This window comes from Mesoplodon mirus (genome assembly GCF_964341445.2).
Source record: "Mesoplodon mirus genome assembly, chromosome: 5".
Lineage (NCBI taxonomy): Eukaryota > Metazoa > Chordata > Mammalia > Artiodactyla > Ziphiidae > Mesoplodon > Mesoplodon mirus.
In genome coordinates this window covers 140,156,275-140,173,569 of record NC_138980.1, presented here as the reverse complement: position 1 = coordinate 140,173,569, position 17,295 = coordinate 140,156,275, and the positions used below count along the sequence as shown (strand labels likewise).

At 40.2% G+C, this 17,295-nt stretch overlaps 1 pseudogene across 1 annotated transcript; it reads right to left on the bottom strand.

Annotated features, from left to right (window-relative positions):
• Positions 1 to 13,119: 13,119 nt before the first annotated feature.
• LOC309805406 (mitotic-spindle organizing protein 2B-like) lies at positions 13,120 to 13,740 on the bottom strand (annotated as a pseudogene). The gene has a single exon. The product of its transcript is annotated as a mitotic-spindle organizing protein 2B-like (transcript).
• Positions 13,741 to 17,295: the final 3,555 nt, after the last annotated feature.

Below are 17,295 nucleotides of genomic sequence, written 5' to 3'. Positions count from 1 at the left end.
AGAAATAAACTTTGTAAGCAAAATTGAGTTTCTCTTAGGACGATTTCCAATATAAAAAGGTTATCCTGACATAACCTTTTTCAACTTCCAATCAAAATACTTAAGAAGAAGAAAGAAGATATATACCCAAATCAAAATAAAAACTGACAATTAACCTATGGGCAGAAGCAAAGGGAAAACTCCACTAAGGATAAGTCAGATGGAATCACCTAGAAAAGTTTAATCAGTTGCTCTCCCTTTCTATGCCCCTGGGGAAAATAGGGAAAATGGAAGAGCCCATCCTTTTGCCCCTGAAGGAAGAAATAAAAGACTGCAGAAATGAGAAACCTTCGACAGCCAACCTTCCCTCATATGGGAGCTGTGTTTGAGGGAGCTAGAGGGTTCTCTCCCCGTCCTCCCTTCCTTCTCTCTAAAAACATTTAAATTCCATGATAAAAACTAGGAAGGAGCTGGGATAATACTGGAGGTATTGTAGTCCCCTAAGTGAACACTGTAGAGACATCAGGAAAGAGCTGTGAAATAGAAGGATCTGGCAATGGTGAGGTTTCATGGAGCCCAGCAGTCAGAGGTTGATAGAGGTACTGGGGCAGGAGAAGATAGCAGATATCTCAAGCCAGCAGAGTCTCACTACATGAAAACCTGCGAGAGGCTGGGAACCAGGCTAGGAGCTGCGCATCAGCCTGCTGTCTAGCTACTGATCTGACAGGGAAACACCCAAGCGGAAACCCAATGGCAGCCGTGTGCTGGTAAACCAGACCCCCCAAAGTCCTATTTTGAAGTATTTGCCAATTTCCATGTTGAGGATCTCAGCTATCAATATCACCGAACCACAAGCTGGGAAGAGAAGCAAACAACTCTGCAGTTGGTATAAGCTGAATCCATCACATTCCCTGACAAACAGGTGGATGAATTTCATTTCTGGAATGAGGAAAGAGGAGTGCATGAGAAAAATGCTTCAGGAACAAGGAAGGAGAAGGATGAGAATACCTAGCAGGGGTTGAGCACCTACTCTTCTAAATAGTTTATAGTTTACAAGGAACATCTCATTTAATCCTCATAGCAACTCTTTGAAGTAGGTGGTATTATCATAATTTCAAGACAACAATCTGAAGTTTCCAGAGGTAAAGTAATTTGCTTTGCTCACGCAGCTCTTAAGCGGTAGATCTGGTCTTTGGACTGCTGAACTCCAAAGCCCTAACACTTAAACTCTAAACTAAGCACAAAGTGAACCTGAAACAAATATCCTGATTTCTTGACTCATAACCATATGATAAACCATTCATCTTCCTCATAAACGGTTGTCATCTTCACTTTTTTCTCTTCTGATTTAATGAGAGACTTATATTTAGGACCTTTCCATTGCTCTTTGCTAAGTTAGAATGAGAGAGGCCTCCGGGCTGTGTGCGTTTGTGTATGTGTATGAGGGGGAGGCGGCTGGAGATGTCGGGGGGAATATTCAGAGAAGAGTGGACCAGCGTCCTTGAATTCCTTTCCAGGATGCTAGAATGCAATACATAGAGATCAGAGGCTGGGACTGACAGTCCCAAGTAGAAGCAGCCTGTCATCTGTTAATCTTCGGATATTCTCCTAAATTCATACCAGAGAGCCTTTCTCTTTGCTCCTTGCCCTCAGTGTGAACACCCACGTGGATAAGTCATCCAATACTCTAGCTTCACGGTGCCTTGATATATTCAACGACCTTTATTCCATAACAACTACCTCCTCCCAGGGGCACACCTGAGGACCTTTGTACATCTATGTGCTCCACCTCTGATAGATTGAATTCCGGTGAATTGCTCACACAACCCTCCAGCTCTTCCACGTCTTACTCCTCCCCTTGGCCTTTGATCTAGTCAAGCCCCTCACCCCCACCCCCGCCATGTATTGCCTCCTGTGTTTCCCCCTAACTTTCAGACCCTTCTGTCTTCTTTCTTTTCTTTACTCAGCCCAGACCCCAGGTTGTATCAGCTCAGTCACTGTCTCATCAATGAGCTCACCATCTTTGTCCTCTTGCCTCCCATCATACCCCAGTCTTCATTCATCCATCCTCTCAGCCCCCGAACTCACGTTGCTTTAGGGCTGCTGAGAAAATCATGTAATAAGGTTCTCCAACCTCGGATTATTCTTCCTCACAGCCCAAAATTTCTTCGGCGAATACTTAATCAGTAGTTTTCCCCATTCCTCATGGTAGCTATTTCAAATTTCTACCACTTTCCTGACTCCCCTACTCCACAGACTTAGGACACTGACTGCACTTCACAAGTGTATTCAGTTGGAGGTGCTGCACATACTTGGGGGATCATGGCACTGCAGAGCCCACAGTCCTTAAGCACTGTTAGCAGGAACTTTAGTATCTCCTTCTTGAAGTTTCCACATTTCTTCTGAATTGTCTTAAAGCTCTAAGGGTTTCCCTGACAAAAGAGGGTCAGTCTGCCTTCCACACCCAAGTAGAGATGGCTCTGGAGTCTGATTAGGACCCACTTCCTGACTTCTTGCTGGCCCACATATTATTGATACTTAACCATACTAGCTAGCTCTCTTGACGATCCTGCCAGAGTTGTCTGGAGTCTTCAAAAAAGGGCAATCTCTTTCACATAATATTAATCTCTTCCAAGCCTCCTGCATTCTTTTTTTTTCTAAATTGAGCCAAAACCACGCACAAATTTCACAAACTTCCTTGCTCAGTGTTTCAGTTTAGCTCCACAAATAGATTCCAAGAAAATATACCTTTAAACTTCTATGCTCTGTTTTTTTATTTTTTTGTTCCTAACATTTTTTCAACATCTTTATTGGAGTATAATTGCTTTACAATGTTATGTTAGTTTCTGCTGTATAACAAAGTGAATCAGCTATACATACACATATCCCTATATCCCCTCCCTCTTGCGTCTCCCTCCCACCCTCCCTATCCCACCCCTCTAGGTGGTTACAAAGCACTGAGCTGATCTCCCTGTGCTATGTGGCTGCTTCCCACTAGCTATCTATTTTACATTTGGTAGTGTATATATGTCCATGCCACTCTCTCACTTCATCTCAGCTTACCCTTCCCCCTCCCCGTGTCCTCAGGTCCATTCTCTACCTCTTCGTCTTTATTCCTGTCCTGCCCCTATGTTCTTCAGAATGATTTTTTTTTGCATTCCATATATATGTGTTAGCATACGGTATTTGTTTTTCTCTTTCTGACATACCTCACTCTGTATGACAGACTCTAGGTCCATCCACCTCACTACAAATAACTGAATTTTGTTTCTTTTTATGGCTGAGTAATACTCCATTGTATGTATATATGCCACATCTTCTTTATCCATTCATCTGTCTATGGACACTTAGGTTGCCTCCATGTCCTGGTTATTGTAAATAGTGCTGCAATGAACATTATGGTAAATAACTCTTTTTTTTTTGAATTTTTGAATTTTATTTTATTTTTTTATACAGCAGGTTCTTATTAGTCATCAATTTTATACACATCAGTGTATACATGTCAATCTCAATCGCCCAGTTCAGCATACCACCACCACCACCACCCCCGCCGCTTTCCCTCCTTGGTGTCCATACGTTTGTTCTCTGCATCTGTCTCAATTTCTGCCCTGCAAACCAGTTCATCTGTACCATGTTTCTAGGTTCCACATATATGCGTTAATATATGATATTTGTTTTTCTCTTTCTGACTTACTTCACTCTGTCTGACAGTCTCTAGATGACTGAGTAATATTCCATTGTATATATGGACCACATCTTCTTTATCCATTCGTCTGTCAGTGGGCATTTAGGTTGCTTCCATGACCTGGCTATTGTAAATAGTGCTGCAATGAACATTGGGGTGCATGTGTCTTTTGGAATTATGGTTTTCTCTGGGTATATGCCCAGTAGTGGGATTGCTGGGTCAAATGGTAATTTTATTTTTAGTTTTTTAAGGAACCTCCATACTGTTCTCCATAGTGGCTGTATCAATTTACATTCCCATCAACAGTGCAAGAGGGCTCCCTTTTCTCCACACCCTCTCCAGCATTTGTTGTTTGTAGATTTTCTGATGATGTCCATTCTAACTGGTGTGAGGTGATACCTCATTGTAGTTTTGATTTGCATTTCTCTAATAATTAGTGATGTTGAGCAGCTTTTCATGTGCTTCTTGGCCATCTGTATGTCTTCTTTGGAGAAATGTCTATTTAGGTCTTCTGCCCATTTTTGGATTGGGTTGTTTGTTTTTTTAATGTTGAGCTGCATGAGCTGTTTATATATTTTGGAGATTAATCCTTTGTTGATTCGTTTGCAAATATTTTTTCCCATTCTGAGGTTTGTCTTTTCATCTTGTTTATGTTTTGCTGTGCAAAAGCTTTCAAGTTTCATTAGGTCCCATTTGTTTATTTGGTTTTTATTTCCATTACTCTAGGAGGTGGATCAGAAAAGATCTTGTTGTCATTTATGTCAAAGAGTGTTCTTCCTATGTTTTCCTCTAAGAGTTTTATAATGTCCAGTCTTACATTTAGGACTCGAATCCCTTTTGAGCTTATTTTTGTGTATGGTGTTAGGGAGTGTTCTAATTTCATTCTTTTACATGTAGCTGTCCAGTTTTCCCAGCACCACTTAATGAAGGGACTGTCTTTTCTCCATTGTATATCCTTGCCTCCTTTGTCATAGATTAGTTGACCATAGGTGCGTGGGTTTATCTCTGGGCTTTCTATCTTGTTCCATTGATCTATGTTTCTGTTTTTGTGCCACTACCATATTGTCTTGATTACTGTAGCTTTGTAGTATAGTCTGAAGTCAGGGAATCTGACTTCCTCCAGCTCTGTTTTTTTCCCTCAAGATTGCTTTGGCTATTCGGGGTCTTTTGTGTCTCCATACAAATTTTAAGATTTTTTGTTCTAGTTCTGTAAAAAATGCCATTGGTAATTTGATAGGGATTGCATTGAATCTGTAGATTGCTTTGGGTAGTATAGTCATTTTCACAATATTGATTCTTCCATTCCAAGAACATGGTATATCTCTCCATCTGTTTGTATCATCTTTAATTTCTTTCATCAGTGTCTTATAGTTTTCTGCATACAGGTCTTTTGTCTCCCTAGGTAGGTTTATTCCTAGGTACTTTATTCTTTTTGTTGCAATGGTAAATGGGAGTGTTTCCTTAATTTCTCTTTGAGATTTTTCATCATTAGTGTATAGGAATGCAAGAGATTTCTGCACATTAATTTTGTATCCTGCAACTTTACCAAATTCATTGATCATCTCTAGTAGTTTTCTGGTGGCATCTTTAGGATTCTTTACGTATAGTATCATCTCATCTGCAAACAGTGACAGTTTTACTTCTTCTTTTCCAATTCGTATTCCTTTTATTTCTTTTTCTTCTCTGATTGCCGTAACTAGGACTTTGAAAACTATGTTGAATAATAGTGGTGATAGTGTACATCCTTGTCTTGTTCCTGATCTTAGAGGAAATGTTTTCAGTTTTTCACCATTGAGAATGATGTTTGCTGTGGGTTTGTCATATATGGTCTTTATTATATTGAGGTAGGTTCCCTCTATGCCCACTTTCTGGAGAGTTTTTTTTATCATAAAAGGGTGTTGAATTTTGTCAGAAGCTTTTTCTGCATCTATTGAGACGATCGTATGGTTTTTATTCTTCAATTTGTTAATATGGTGTATCATTGATTGATTTGCATATATTGAAGAATCCTGGCATCCCTGGGATAAATCCCACTTGATCATGGTGTATGATCCTTAAATGTGTTGCTGGATTCTGTTTACTAGTATTTTGTTGAGGATTTTTGCATTTATATTCATCAGTGATATTGGTCTGTAATTTTCTTTTTTTGTAGTATCTTTGTCTGGTTTTGGTATCAGGGTGATGGTGGCCTCACAGAATGAGTTTGGGAGTGTTTCTTCCTCCACATTTTTTTGGAAGAGTTTGAGAAGGATAGGTGTTAGCTCTTCTCTAAATGTTTGCTAGAATTCAGCTGAGAATCCATCTGGTCCTGGAGTTTTGTTTGTTGGAAGATTTTTAATCACAGTTTCAATTTCATTACTTGTGGTTGGTCTGGTCATATTTTCTATTTCTTCCTGGTTCAGTCTTGGAAGGTTATACCTTTCTAAGAATTTGTCCATTTCTTCCAGGTTGTCCATTTTATTGGCATTGAGTTGCTTGTAGTAGTCTCTTAGGATGCTTTGTATGTCTGCAGTGTCTGTTGTAACTTCTCCTTTTTCATTTCTAATTCTGTTGATTTGAGTCTTCTCCCTCTTTTTCTTGATGAGTCTGCCTAATGGTTTATCAATTTTGTTTATCTTCTCAAAGAACCAGCTTTTAGTTTTATTGTTCTTTGCTACTGTTTTCTTTGTTTCTATTTCATTTATTTCTGCTCTGATCTTTAGGATTTCTTTCCTTCTGCTAACTTTATGTTTTGTTTGTTCTTCTTTCTCTAGTTCCTGCAGGTGTAAGGTTAGATTGAGATTTTTCTTCTTTCTTGAGGTAGGCTTGTATAGCTATCAACTTCCCTCCTAGAACTGCTTTTGCTGCATCCCATAGGTTTTGGATCATCCTGTTTTCATTGTCATTTGTCTCTAGGTATTTTTTGTTCTCCTCTTTGATTTCTTCAGTGATCTCTTGGTTATTTAGTAACGTATTGTTTAGCCTCCATGTGTTTGTGTTTTTTACGTTTTTATCCCTGTAATTCATTTCTAATCTCATAGCATTGTGATCAGAAAAGATGCTTGATATGATTTCAATTTTCTTAAATTTACTGAGGCTTGATTTGTGACCCAAGATGTGATCTATCCTGAAGAATGTTCCGTGCGCACTTGAGAAGAAAGTGTAATCTGCTGTTTTGGGATGGAATGTCCTATAACTATCAATTAAATCTATCTGGTCTATTGTGTCATTTAAAGCTTCTGTTTCCTTATTTATTTTCATTTTGGATGATCTGTCCACTGGTGTAAGTAAGGTGTTAAAGTCCCCCACTCTTATTGTGTTACTGTTGATTTCCTGTTTTATAGCTGTTAGCAATTGCCTTATGTATTGAGGTGCTCCTATGTTGGGTGCATATATATTTATAATTGTTATATCTTCTTCTTGGATTGATCCCTTGATCATTATGTAGTGTCCTTCCTTGTCTCTTGTAACATTCTTTATTTTAAAGTCTGTTTTGTCTGATATGAGTATTGCTACTCCAGCTTTCTTTTGATTTCCATTTGCATGGAATATCTTTTTCCATCCAGTCACTTTCAGTTTGTATGTGTCCCTAGGTCTGAAGTGGGTCTCTTGTAGACAGCATATAGATGGATCTTGTTTTTGTATCCATTCAGCAAGCCTGTGTCTTTTGGTTGGAGCATTTAATCCATTCACGTTTAAGGTAATTATCGATATGTATGTTCCTATGACCATTTTCTTAATTGTTTTGGGTTTATTTTTGTAGGTCCTTTTCTTCTCTTGTTTCTCACTTAGAGAAGTTCCTTTAGCATTTGTTGTTGAGCTGGTTTGGTGTTGATGAATTCTCTTAGTTTTTGCTTGTCTGTAAAGCTTTTGATTCCTCCATCGAATCTGAATGAGATATCTTGCCAGGTAGAGTAATCTTGGTTGTAGGTTCTTCCCTTTCCTCACTTTAAGTATATCATGCCACTCCCTTCTGGCTTGTAGAGTTTCTTCTCAGAAATCAGCTGTTAAGCTTATGGGAGTTCCCTTGTATGTTATTTGTTGTTTTTCCCTTGCTGCTTTTATAATTTTTCTTTGTCTTTAATTTTTGCCAATTTGATTACTGTGTGTCTTGGCGTGTTTCTCCTTAAGTTTATCCTGTATGGGACTCTCTGTGCTTCCTGGACTTGGGTGGCTATTTCCTTTCCCATGTTAGGGAAGTTTTTGACTATAATCTCTTCAAATATTTTCTCTGGTACTTCCTCTGTCTCTTCTCCTTCTTGGATCCCTATAATGCAAATGTTGTTGCATTTAATATTGCCCCAGAGGTCTCTTAGGCTGTCTTCATTTCTTTTGATTTTTTCTTTATTCTTTTCCACAGCAGTGAATTCCACCATTCTGTCTTCCAGGTCACTTATCCATTCTTCTGCCTCAGTTATTCTGCTATTGATTCCTTCTAGTGTAGTTTTCATTTCAGTTATTGTATTGTTCATCTCTGTTTGTTCTTTAATTCTTCTAGGTCTTTGTTAAACATTTCTTGCATCTTCTCCATCTTTGCCTCCATTCTTTTTCTGAGGTCCTGGATCATCTTCACTATCATTATTCTGAATTCTTTTTCTGGAAGATTGCCTATCTCCATTTCATTTAGTTGTTTTTCTGGGGTTTTATCTTGTTCCTTCTTCTGGTACATAGCCCTCTGCCTTTTCATCTTGTCTATCTTTCTGTGAATGTGGTTTTTGTTCCACGGGCTGAGGGATTGTAGTTCTTCTTGCTTTTGCTGTCTGCCCTCTGGTGGATGTGGCTATCTAAGAGGCTTGTGCAAGTTTACTGATGGGAGGGAGTGGTGGTGGATAGAGCTGACTGTTGCTGTGGTGGGCAGAGCTCAGTAAAACTTAAAGCTGCTTGACTGCTCATGGGTGGGGCTGGGTTCCTCCCTGTTGGTTGTTTGGCCTGAGGTAACCCAACACTGGAGCCTACCTGATCTCTTTGCTGGAGTAATGGCAGACTCTGGGAGGGCTCACGCCAAGGAGTACTTCCCAGAACTTCTGCTGCCAGTGTCCTTGTCCCCACGGTGAGCCACAGCCACCACCTGCCTCTGCAGGAGACCCTCCAACACTAGCAGGTAGGTCTGGTTCAGTCTCCCCTGGGGTCGCTGCTCCTTCCCCTGGGTCCCGATGTGCACACTATTTTGTGTGTGCCCTCCAAGAGTGGAGTCTCTGTTTCCCCCAGTCCAGTCAAAGTCCTGCAATCAAATCCCATTAGGCTTCAAAGTCGGATTCTCTAGGAATTCCTCCTCCTGTTGCTGGACCCACAGGTTGGGAAGCCTCATGTGGGGCTCAGAACCTTCACTCCAGTGGGTGGACTTCTGTGGTATAAGTGTTCTCCAGTCTGTGAGTCACCCACCCAGCAGTTACGGAATTTGATTTTACTGTGATTGCACCCCTCCTACCGTCTCATTGTGGCTTCCCCTTTGTCTTTGGATGTGGGGTATCTTTTTTGGTGAGTTCCAGTGTCCTCCTGTTGATGATTGTCCAGCAGCTAGTTGTGATTCTGGTGTTCTCGCAAGAGGGAGTGAGAGCATGTGCTCCTACTCCACCATCTTGGTTCCAATCCTAGTCTCCTGCATTCTTAAGGTTCTCAAATTTACAGACCTAGAGCAGAGGAAATAAATAAATAAAAATATCCAGATATTGTTGATTCTGCTTTTATTAAATTTAATTCCAGATTATAGCAGAGGTGCCCTATATGTCAATAACAGGAACCTTGGGCAGATGAGATGTTGACATAGACATTTTAAGATTATAATACATTAAGCTGATCAGGCAGCTTATTAGAGAGATTAAGATCAAAGACAGACTCTATTAACCAATCAGATGCTTTGAGGACAGCTATAAATGTAAACATCAGCCAGGTTGGGGCAAAGGTCCCTTCTTGACAGATTTATGTTTCTTATCATGATGAAATTTCTGCCTAGTGTGCATTTAAGAAGTTCACCAGTTACATCATTTTTTTAAAAGATTTGTTTTTGATATGGACAATTTTTTTTTTTTTTTTTTTTTCCGTACGCGGGCCTCTCACTGTTGTGGCCTCTCCCATTGCGGAGCACAGGCTCCGGATGCGCAGGCTCAGCGGCCATGGCTCACGGGCCCAGCCGCTCCGCGGCATATGGGATCCTCCCAGACCGGGGCACGAACCCGTATCCCCTGCATCGGCAGGCGGACTCTCAACCACTGCACCACCAGGGAGGCCCGATATGGACAATTTTTAAAGTCTCTATTGAATTTGTTACAATATTGCTTCTGGGTTTTTTTGTTTTTTCTTTTGTCTTGGTTTTTTGGCCACAAGGCATGTGAGATCTTAGCTCCCCAACCAGGGATCGAACCCACACCCCCTGCATTCGAAGGTGAAGTCTTAACCACTGGACTGCCAGAGAAGTCCCCACCAGTTACATCTTGATTTTTAACTACAATAGTTTATTGTTATATTATCCTTAATTTTGAGACAATGCTGCTTGTTTTACTTGTTTGTTTTAAGAAATTGTATTTCCTCATTGTTACAGGAAGTTCAGTTTGAATTTACTCATCAAACTGTAACTGATCTTATTGTAATTAATTCTACAAGTATAAAGGACTCTCCATATTCTCTTGGAGTTAGGAAAAATACATCTATTTTCTTCCTTTCATGGGCTATGATTGTAAAATAAATCATGGTTTTTATCAGAATCTTCCTTTCCTGATATTTATCTTGAAAAAATATCAACCTACACAAAAGTAGAATGAACAATACAATGAACATCCATGTACCCATTATCCAGATTCAATAATCATCAAGAAGTTGCCACAGTTTAGCACACTTTAAAATCCAAGCATAAATTTAGTTTTATGTTTAACAGTGCAAATCAGTCCCTTGAAGCAGCTGCCTCTCAGGTCCAAGGGCACTGACAGCTCAGGCATCTACCTCCGTGCAGAGACAGAGCTATTCTCTCCCCAGGGCACACCTCAGGGTATTTCTACTTCTAATTTTAATTTTTCTTTATTTTTATGCTTCATTAGTTATGTGGGTTTTTAAAAATTATTATTACACATATAGTATGTACACACTGTAATCCATCATACACTACATGGAGTTATTATTTTTTCTTTGTTTTAAGTTCCCAGTCTCTTCTTACCTCTGAGGTTACTGCTGTTTATATGAACAGGTTGATTTGTATCATTCAGTGCTTTTCTGCATATCCACACCATTATGTGCAAATACATGGTATCAGTTATTAAGCCCTTGTCTCTCAGCTCCAACCTCCCTCTGTGTTTTGTGATGCTGGTATTGTGACTCTGCAAACCACATTTCTCCTTTACTCCCTAGCTTCCTGTCAGGATCCTTGTTTCCTTCCGGTTTGCTAATGGACCCCATGAGAATCACTTGACCAATACTCTTCAGTCCTGCAGCCACAGCCATGGCCCCAGACAGTAGCTGAATACAACTTACAGTTTTTCCAACAACTGCAGAACCAGAGTCATCACACCTCCTAACCTAGAGTTCTCCAAGTTCTCTTTCAGTTATCTGGTTAGCAAATCGGTGCCGAGTTCACCATTATTTTATATTTAATCATATATAAAATCATATAATCATATATAAAACTATATAATTTCTCTCTTCTGACAACTAGACCCTGACTGACACAGAAATATACATATGTTGGAATTTTTTCTTCTCCTTATTTCTGTATGGTTTACAATAAATGGGATAATCCATGCCCATTACTTTGCAGCTTGCATTTTTCACTTAATGTTTCATGGACATCTTTCCAGATCAACATATGTGTAACTCTAAGTAAGTCTTCTCAATAGCTGCATAATATTCCATTATATGGACAGAATGTAATCTATTCAACCATTCACCTGTTGATGGATGTACAAGTCCTGATTTCTGCTACTACCAAAAATTGCTACAATAAACATCCTTGTTCATATATCCCTTTACACTAATACATTTGTTTCTATTAAAAAATTACTGAACGTGGGATTGCAGTGTCAATGAATAACAGTGACATCCCATGTACCAAACCAAATTGGCCATACTCTTCAGTATATCACACACTATCATTACCAGTTCATTCAATGCCCTTCTTTTGTTTTATATTTTCCTCTGTTACTGCTATTCCCATTTCCTTTTCTATAAGCCCCCATTCTAGCGTCCTTTCCATGGCCACCTTATACCTAAAAAAAATTTCCTGATCGTTTTAAAAATATCCTTTTACAGTTGGTTTATTTGAATCAGAATCCAAACAAGGTCTACAGCACTGTATTTTGTTTGTTCTGTCTCTTGATTCTCTCAGTTTATAAAAGTGCCCTCTCACCTTCTCAACTACCCCTTCCTGCCCTGCCATGCCATTTATCTGTTGACATAAATGATTGTTTGTCCTACAGAATATTCCAGATTCTGGACTTGGTTGATTGTTAAGTATTGCTTAACAAGTTAAGTATTGCTTAACTTATTCTTCTTTTCTCATTTTTTGTAGACTGAAAGTTAAAGGCTTGATTATATTTAAGCTCAATTTTTTTGTGTGGAGGATTCTTCATAGGTGGTGAGGTGTACTTCCTATTACATGATTGTCCTTAATGTCAAGTTGTTCCACTCACAATGACACTGAGATTGGTACATGAATTCAAGTACTGTCAGCCTGACCCATTCATTATAAAGTTCCCCATCAGCCTTTCACCTAATAGTTTTAGCAGCCATTAATGAACATTCCTTAAAGCCACTGTCTAGGGTTTACAAAAATGGTGATTTTCTTATTCTATCATTCCTTCTGCATTTATTAACTAAAATTCCTCAGCTAAGAATCTTCCCTTATCAACTATTTAGTTACCCTAAAACACAGTTCAAATAGAAAAGAGAGGCTGGTACCTTTTCTTAAGCAGTAGATTTAACTTGTCCAATACTTCCTATGATATTGGTATTTGGAGTTTTTTTAACTTTTAGTTATTTATATATTGCTAGAAAAAATTCCTTCCCTCTAGATTTTCAGTTTATTACCATGGAGTGAACAAAATATTCTTGCATAACTCTTCTGACTTCTACCATATCTCCTTTTTCAAACTTTAAAATGGTATGTGTATACATATGTATGTGTATGTATGGGTGTGTGTGTGTGCATCTGTGTTTGTATTTTAATTTATCTTTACGAAGAGCCAGTTTAGGTTTATATATATTTTTGGTGACCCCAGAAGTTATTTTCCCTTCTATAGGTCACTTCCTAAGTGATTCCAAGTACTCACATTTGTTTCACATTGGAGATAGTCTGGAGGGTGGGTAGGGAATTTCTTAGGTAATTTATAGTTCCAAATTACCTTTCTGGTTCGTTTCATCTGCACAGATTCAACTTCTAGTACCTAATTTTACTATCCAGAGCCAAATTAGAAATCACCAGGAAAAAATTCCTCTGCTTTTTACCTCTCGTCAACAAACTTATTTGCAGTCTTGCCTTTTTCTTCTTTTTTTCAGGTTTTCAAAGAGGTTTATTACCAACGGGAGGAGCAGCCTGCCTGCGAGGCTGGCGGCCCGCGGTGGGCCCATGCGAGGCCTCCCGCTCAGGTGCTGCTCCTCGTGGGGCTCTTCCCCGGCCCGCCCCGCTTGGGCAGCCTGGTGGCACTGGGTTGGCGGGGCATCCTCTGGCTGGATCCTTCCCGGACGCCGCGTTCTGGCAGCGCCGGACCTCCCCCGCCGAGGGCACCGCTGCCTTTGTTTCTCCCTCGGGTCTCAGGGCGTGGGCAGGGGCGCGGCCGCGGGGTCCTGGGGCTCGCTCGCCAGCCTCTGCCCGGCGCACATGCACTGAGCATCTGGAAGACAGCGAGGGGCACCACGTTCAGCTTCAGCAGGTCCACCAGGATCTTGCACACGTCGGGGTCCATGGCGCCGCCCGCCGCCTGCCCCAGCTTGATCAGCTCCATCTCCTCGGCGCCCAGCACCTTCTTCCGCCGCAGCGCCAGCATCTGCGGGCCCGCCTCCAGCCCCAGGGGCGCCCCCGGCCCGGGCCCCGCGCCCGCGCCCGCGCCGCCATCTGCAGACGGCGGAGGGTACGTGCCCGCATTCTTGCCTTTTTTAAAAAACTCTATTCCCATTCCCTCTCACCACAGTGAAAGTTGGTAATTATTCAACTAGGCATTGCATTTATCCCTCCCACATTCCTACAGACCTTGAGTCATTAATGAATGATTCTCAATTATCGTCAAATTCTATCAACTGACTTCCTTCAGTCTGTCAACAGGCTTAAGTCTCTCCCATCTTAGTTGAACAGACACCTCCCTTTATCCTATGTTCCCTTCTAGTTACCTCTGTATGTCTTTTCTTCTCATTACAACCAGCCCACTGAAAACATAATCTATTGTTTCCACTCATAATCTTTCCTCCACGCCCATTACTTCCCCAAATCTCCTCTTGCCAAAGTCAGCAGCAGTTTCTTCCTTGCTGAAAAACAGTGCACTCACCACAGCATCTGATGCTCTTGACCTCCTTGAAATGCTTTCCTTTCTCCACTTTCTTGGACTCCACCCTCACACTTTTCCTGATTATTATTCTACTTTTCTGGCCATTCCTTCTTAGCCTCCTCCACAGATTCCTCTTTTTTTCTGGAATAGAGAAGACCTTCAGATGTCAGACTTCCCATTGTCCTTAGCCTTCTTTTCTCACTTGCCCTGGAAGAAAATGACACCAATTAATCTTTACCAGGAGATGGCTTCCAGAGTTGAACTCTGGTCCAAAACATTCTGATAAGGTCTTCTGTGTCCACACTGGACTTGCCTAGATGTCCTAGAGGCACCACAAAGGCAAAATGTGCAAATCTGAACTCATAATTTTTCCTCAGAACTTGTTTTTCCTCCCATCCTTCCCTCTTGATAAATGGTACTGCCATCTATCCAGTGATCCATGCCAGAGATCTGATGTGATGGCATGAGATAGTATGATTACAAAACAGAAAAGCCACTCGATATTGCAAAAGAAGATTTATCATATGCTTAAGGATAATTTCATTTATAAGAATTATAATCAGGTCTCAAAGGAATCTCCTCAAAATCTCTATCTCCCAAGTTCACTTGAATTTTTTTTTAAGTTTTTATTTTTTTGGCCTTCATCTGTTTCCTCCCTCTGTGAACTAGATTTTTCTGCTAATATATGGCTCACTAAGACTAACACCAATCGAGCATGACCTTTCAGGGAAAGCTCACAACAGCATTTCCCTGTTCATACCAGGAGAGAGTCAGATTGCCCCAACCTACCCAACTCAAGTGGTGCAAACATGTCTGCCTATGTCTTCTGCCTTAGCTGGATCTGTAGATGAGAACAGATGCTTTTTCGAATGCGTTGTGGAAAAGCTAGGCTGTACGTCGAGAGTTAGTCCTTGACTTTTTACTCTTCACACACCCTCACATCTAAGAAACAATGATGAAGTTCTGTCAAGTCTACTTTTCTAATATTTTCCAAATCTAGCCACTTCTCTTCATTCCCCTCTCTCACTTTTCTAGTTAAGGCTGCCCTTTCCTAGGTCCTTCCAATGTGTCCCTATATTCAGTCTCTCTTTCTTCACATCCATCCTCTACACGGCAGCCAGAGTGACCTTTGTAAAGTACCAATATGATAACGTCACTTCTTTAAATCTTTTCATAGAACATGTCAAGGCTGACACCTGACATGTCAAGGTGTCTGTATGTCAATTCAAACTCCTTATTATGACTATATTAGTTTCCCAGGGCTGATGTGACAGATTACCACAAACTTCATGACTTAAAACCATGGAAGTTCATTCTTTTACAGTTCTGGAGGCTAGAAGTCCAAAATCAAGATGTTGGCACAGCCATGCTTCCTCTGAAATCTCTTGGGAAGAATACTTCCTCACCTTTTTCTAGATTCTGATGACTCCTGGCAATCTTTGGCATTCCTTGGCTTGAGCTGCATCATTCCAAACTCTGCCTTCATCTTCACATGGCCTTCTTTTCTGTGTGTCTGAGTCCTCTCCTCTTCTTATAAGGACACCAGTCACTGGATTCAGGGCCCACCCTAAATCCAGAATGACTTCATCTGAGATCCTTAACTAATTACATCAGCAAAGACCCTATTTCTAAATAACCTCACATTCTGAGGTTCCAGGTAAATATGAATTTTGGGGGGAATACTCCTTAACCTACTACAATGGCCTACAAGTGTCTTTTATGATGATATGATACGGTGTCTACTCATCTCTCCAGCCTCATCTCTTATCATTCTCCAGCTCTCATGTAATCTCTAATCATAGTAAGCCCCTTGCAATTCTGGAACCACAAGATGCTCTTTCTTACTTCTGGATTTTTGCATTTCCTGCCCACTTCTGTTTGGAATCCTTGCAGTCTACCTTTGCCTGGGTCTTACTATTTTTCAGATTCAGCTGCTCTAGGAAGTCTTCCCAAATCTCACCCATCATTGCCATATGCTCTCCTTACCCCAAATTCCCATTTTACCTTCCATTTACCTCAATCATAGCGTGTATCCCACTAGTAATTTTAATTGTCTCACTTCTCCTGTAGGTCTCTTTTCTCAATTCTTTGCCACCCAAACAATCAGTAAGGGACCAATCATTTCTTGTTTTCTTTTCATTTGCTTTTGTATTCTCACTGCCTAACACAGTGCCTAATATGCATTCTACAAGTGATTATAGAATGAATGAATGAATGTCTTTGAAAAGTGGTTCACATACAGTAAGAATTTCCAGGTGTTAAAGCTGATATGCAATAGCATCTGTGGTGGTTTCTTTATTCAGATTTGTCCTTTGGAGAGAATAATAACTTCATCTGAGAAAATTGAGGGAAGCGCTCCATGAATATTGAATATTATATTAGGCAGTATTAAATTACCCCATTTAATTTTGGTGTTGCATGTGTTGAAAACCCACTTTGATCTGACCATAGCCCTATTCATTTTGATTATCCTTAGATCAAATAATGTAAGATTCTCAATTACAGTCATAAATTTGAATGATGGAATTACCATATGAATGGGTTTGAATTCCATATTAATATTAACCTTAAAAAAATTATGTGAGTTTTTTCTAAAGAGAAGAAAAGCCTCTATTGAAATTGGAAAATGTGTATACCTACAAGTGAAAGAACTTGAAACAGAGCCTTAAAGAAAAGAGAAAAGTTAAAGTAGATAGTATTGATTACTTTCAGGTAACTCACCACTCTCATCACCAGTAGAATTTAAATTATACAAGCACTTTGAATAAAATGAGGACAAATGTTATTAAGAAGATCACATTCCTTTTAGTTAATCATTTTTGGAATAAAAGGCTCCCAAGATTCTTGAATGTTTTCCTTTCTGGTTGATACAGCATCAAGGATTATATAAGTGTGTAGCAGGCATATATACTTATATATGAGTTGTCTGAACTAAAAGAGGCTACAAGCTAATAGTGGTGAAGGACATCAACAAGTAGGACATCAACAGTGGGGACAGTTTCTGGAGGCCCTTGGCCTCCTTACGAACCCTGAGACCCAGTCATGGGTAAGTTCTTGTAGCTGTGTATAAGGGAGTTGTAATGACCTGCCAAAGGGCAGCTGGGGAGACCAATGGGATGTGGTGAGGTGCTCCAGACTAACACAAACGTAAGCTCCCAAGAAGCATCAAGAACAAAATAACTCAAAGGT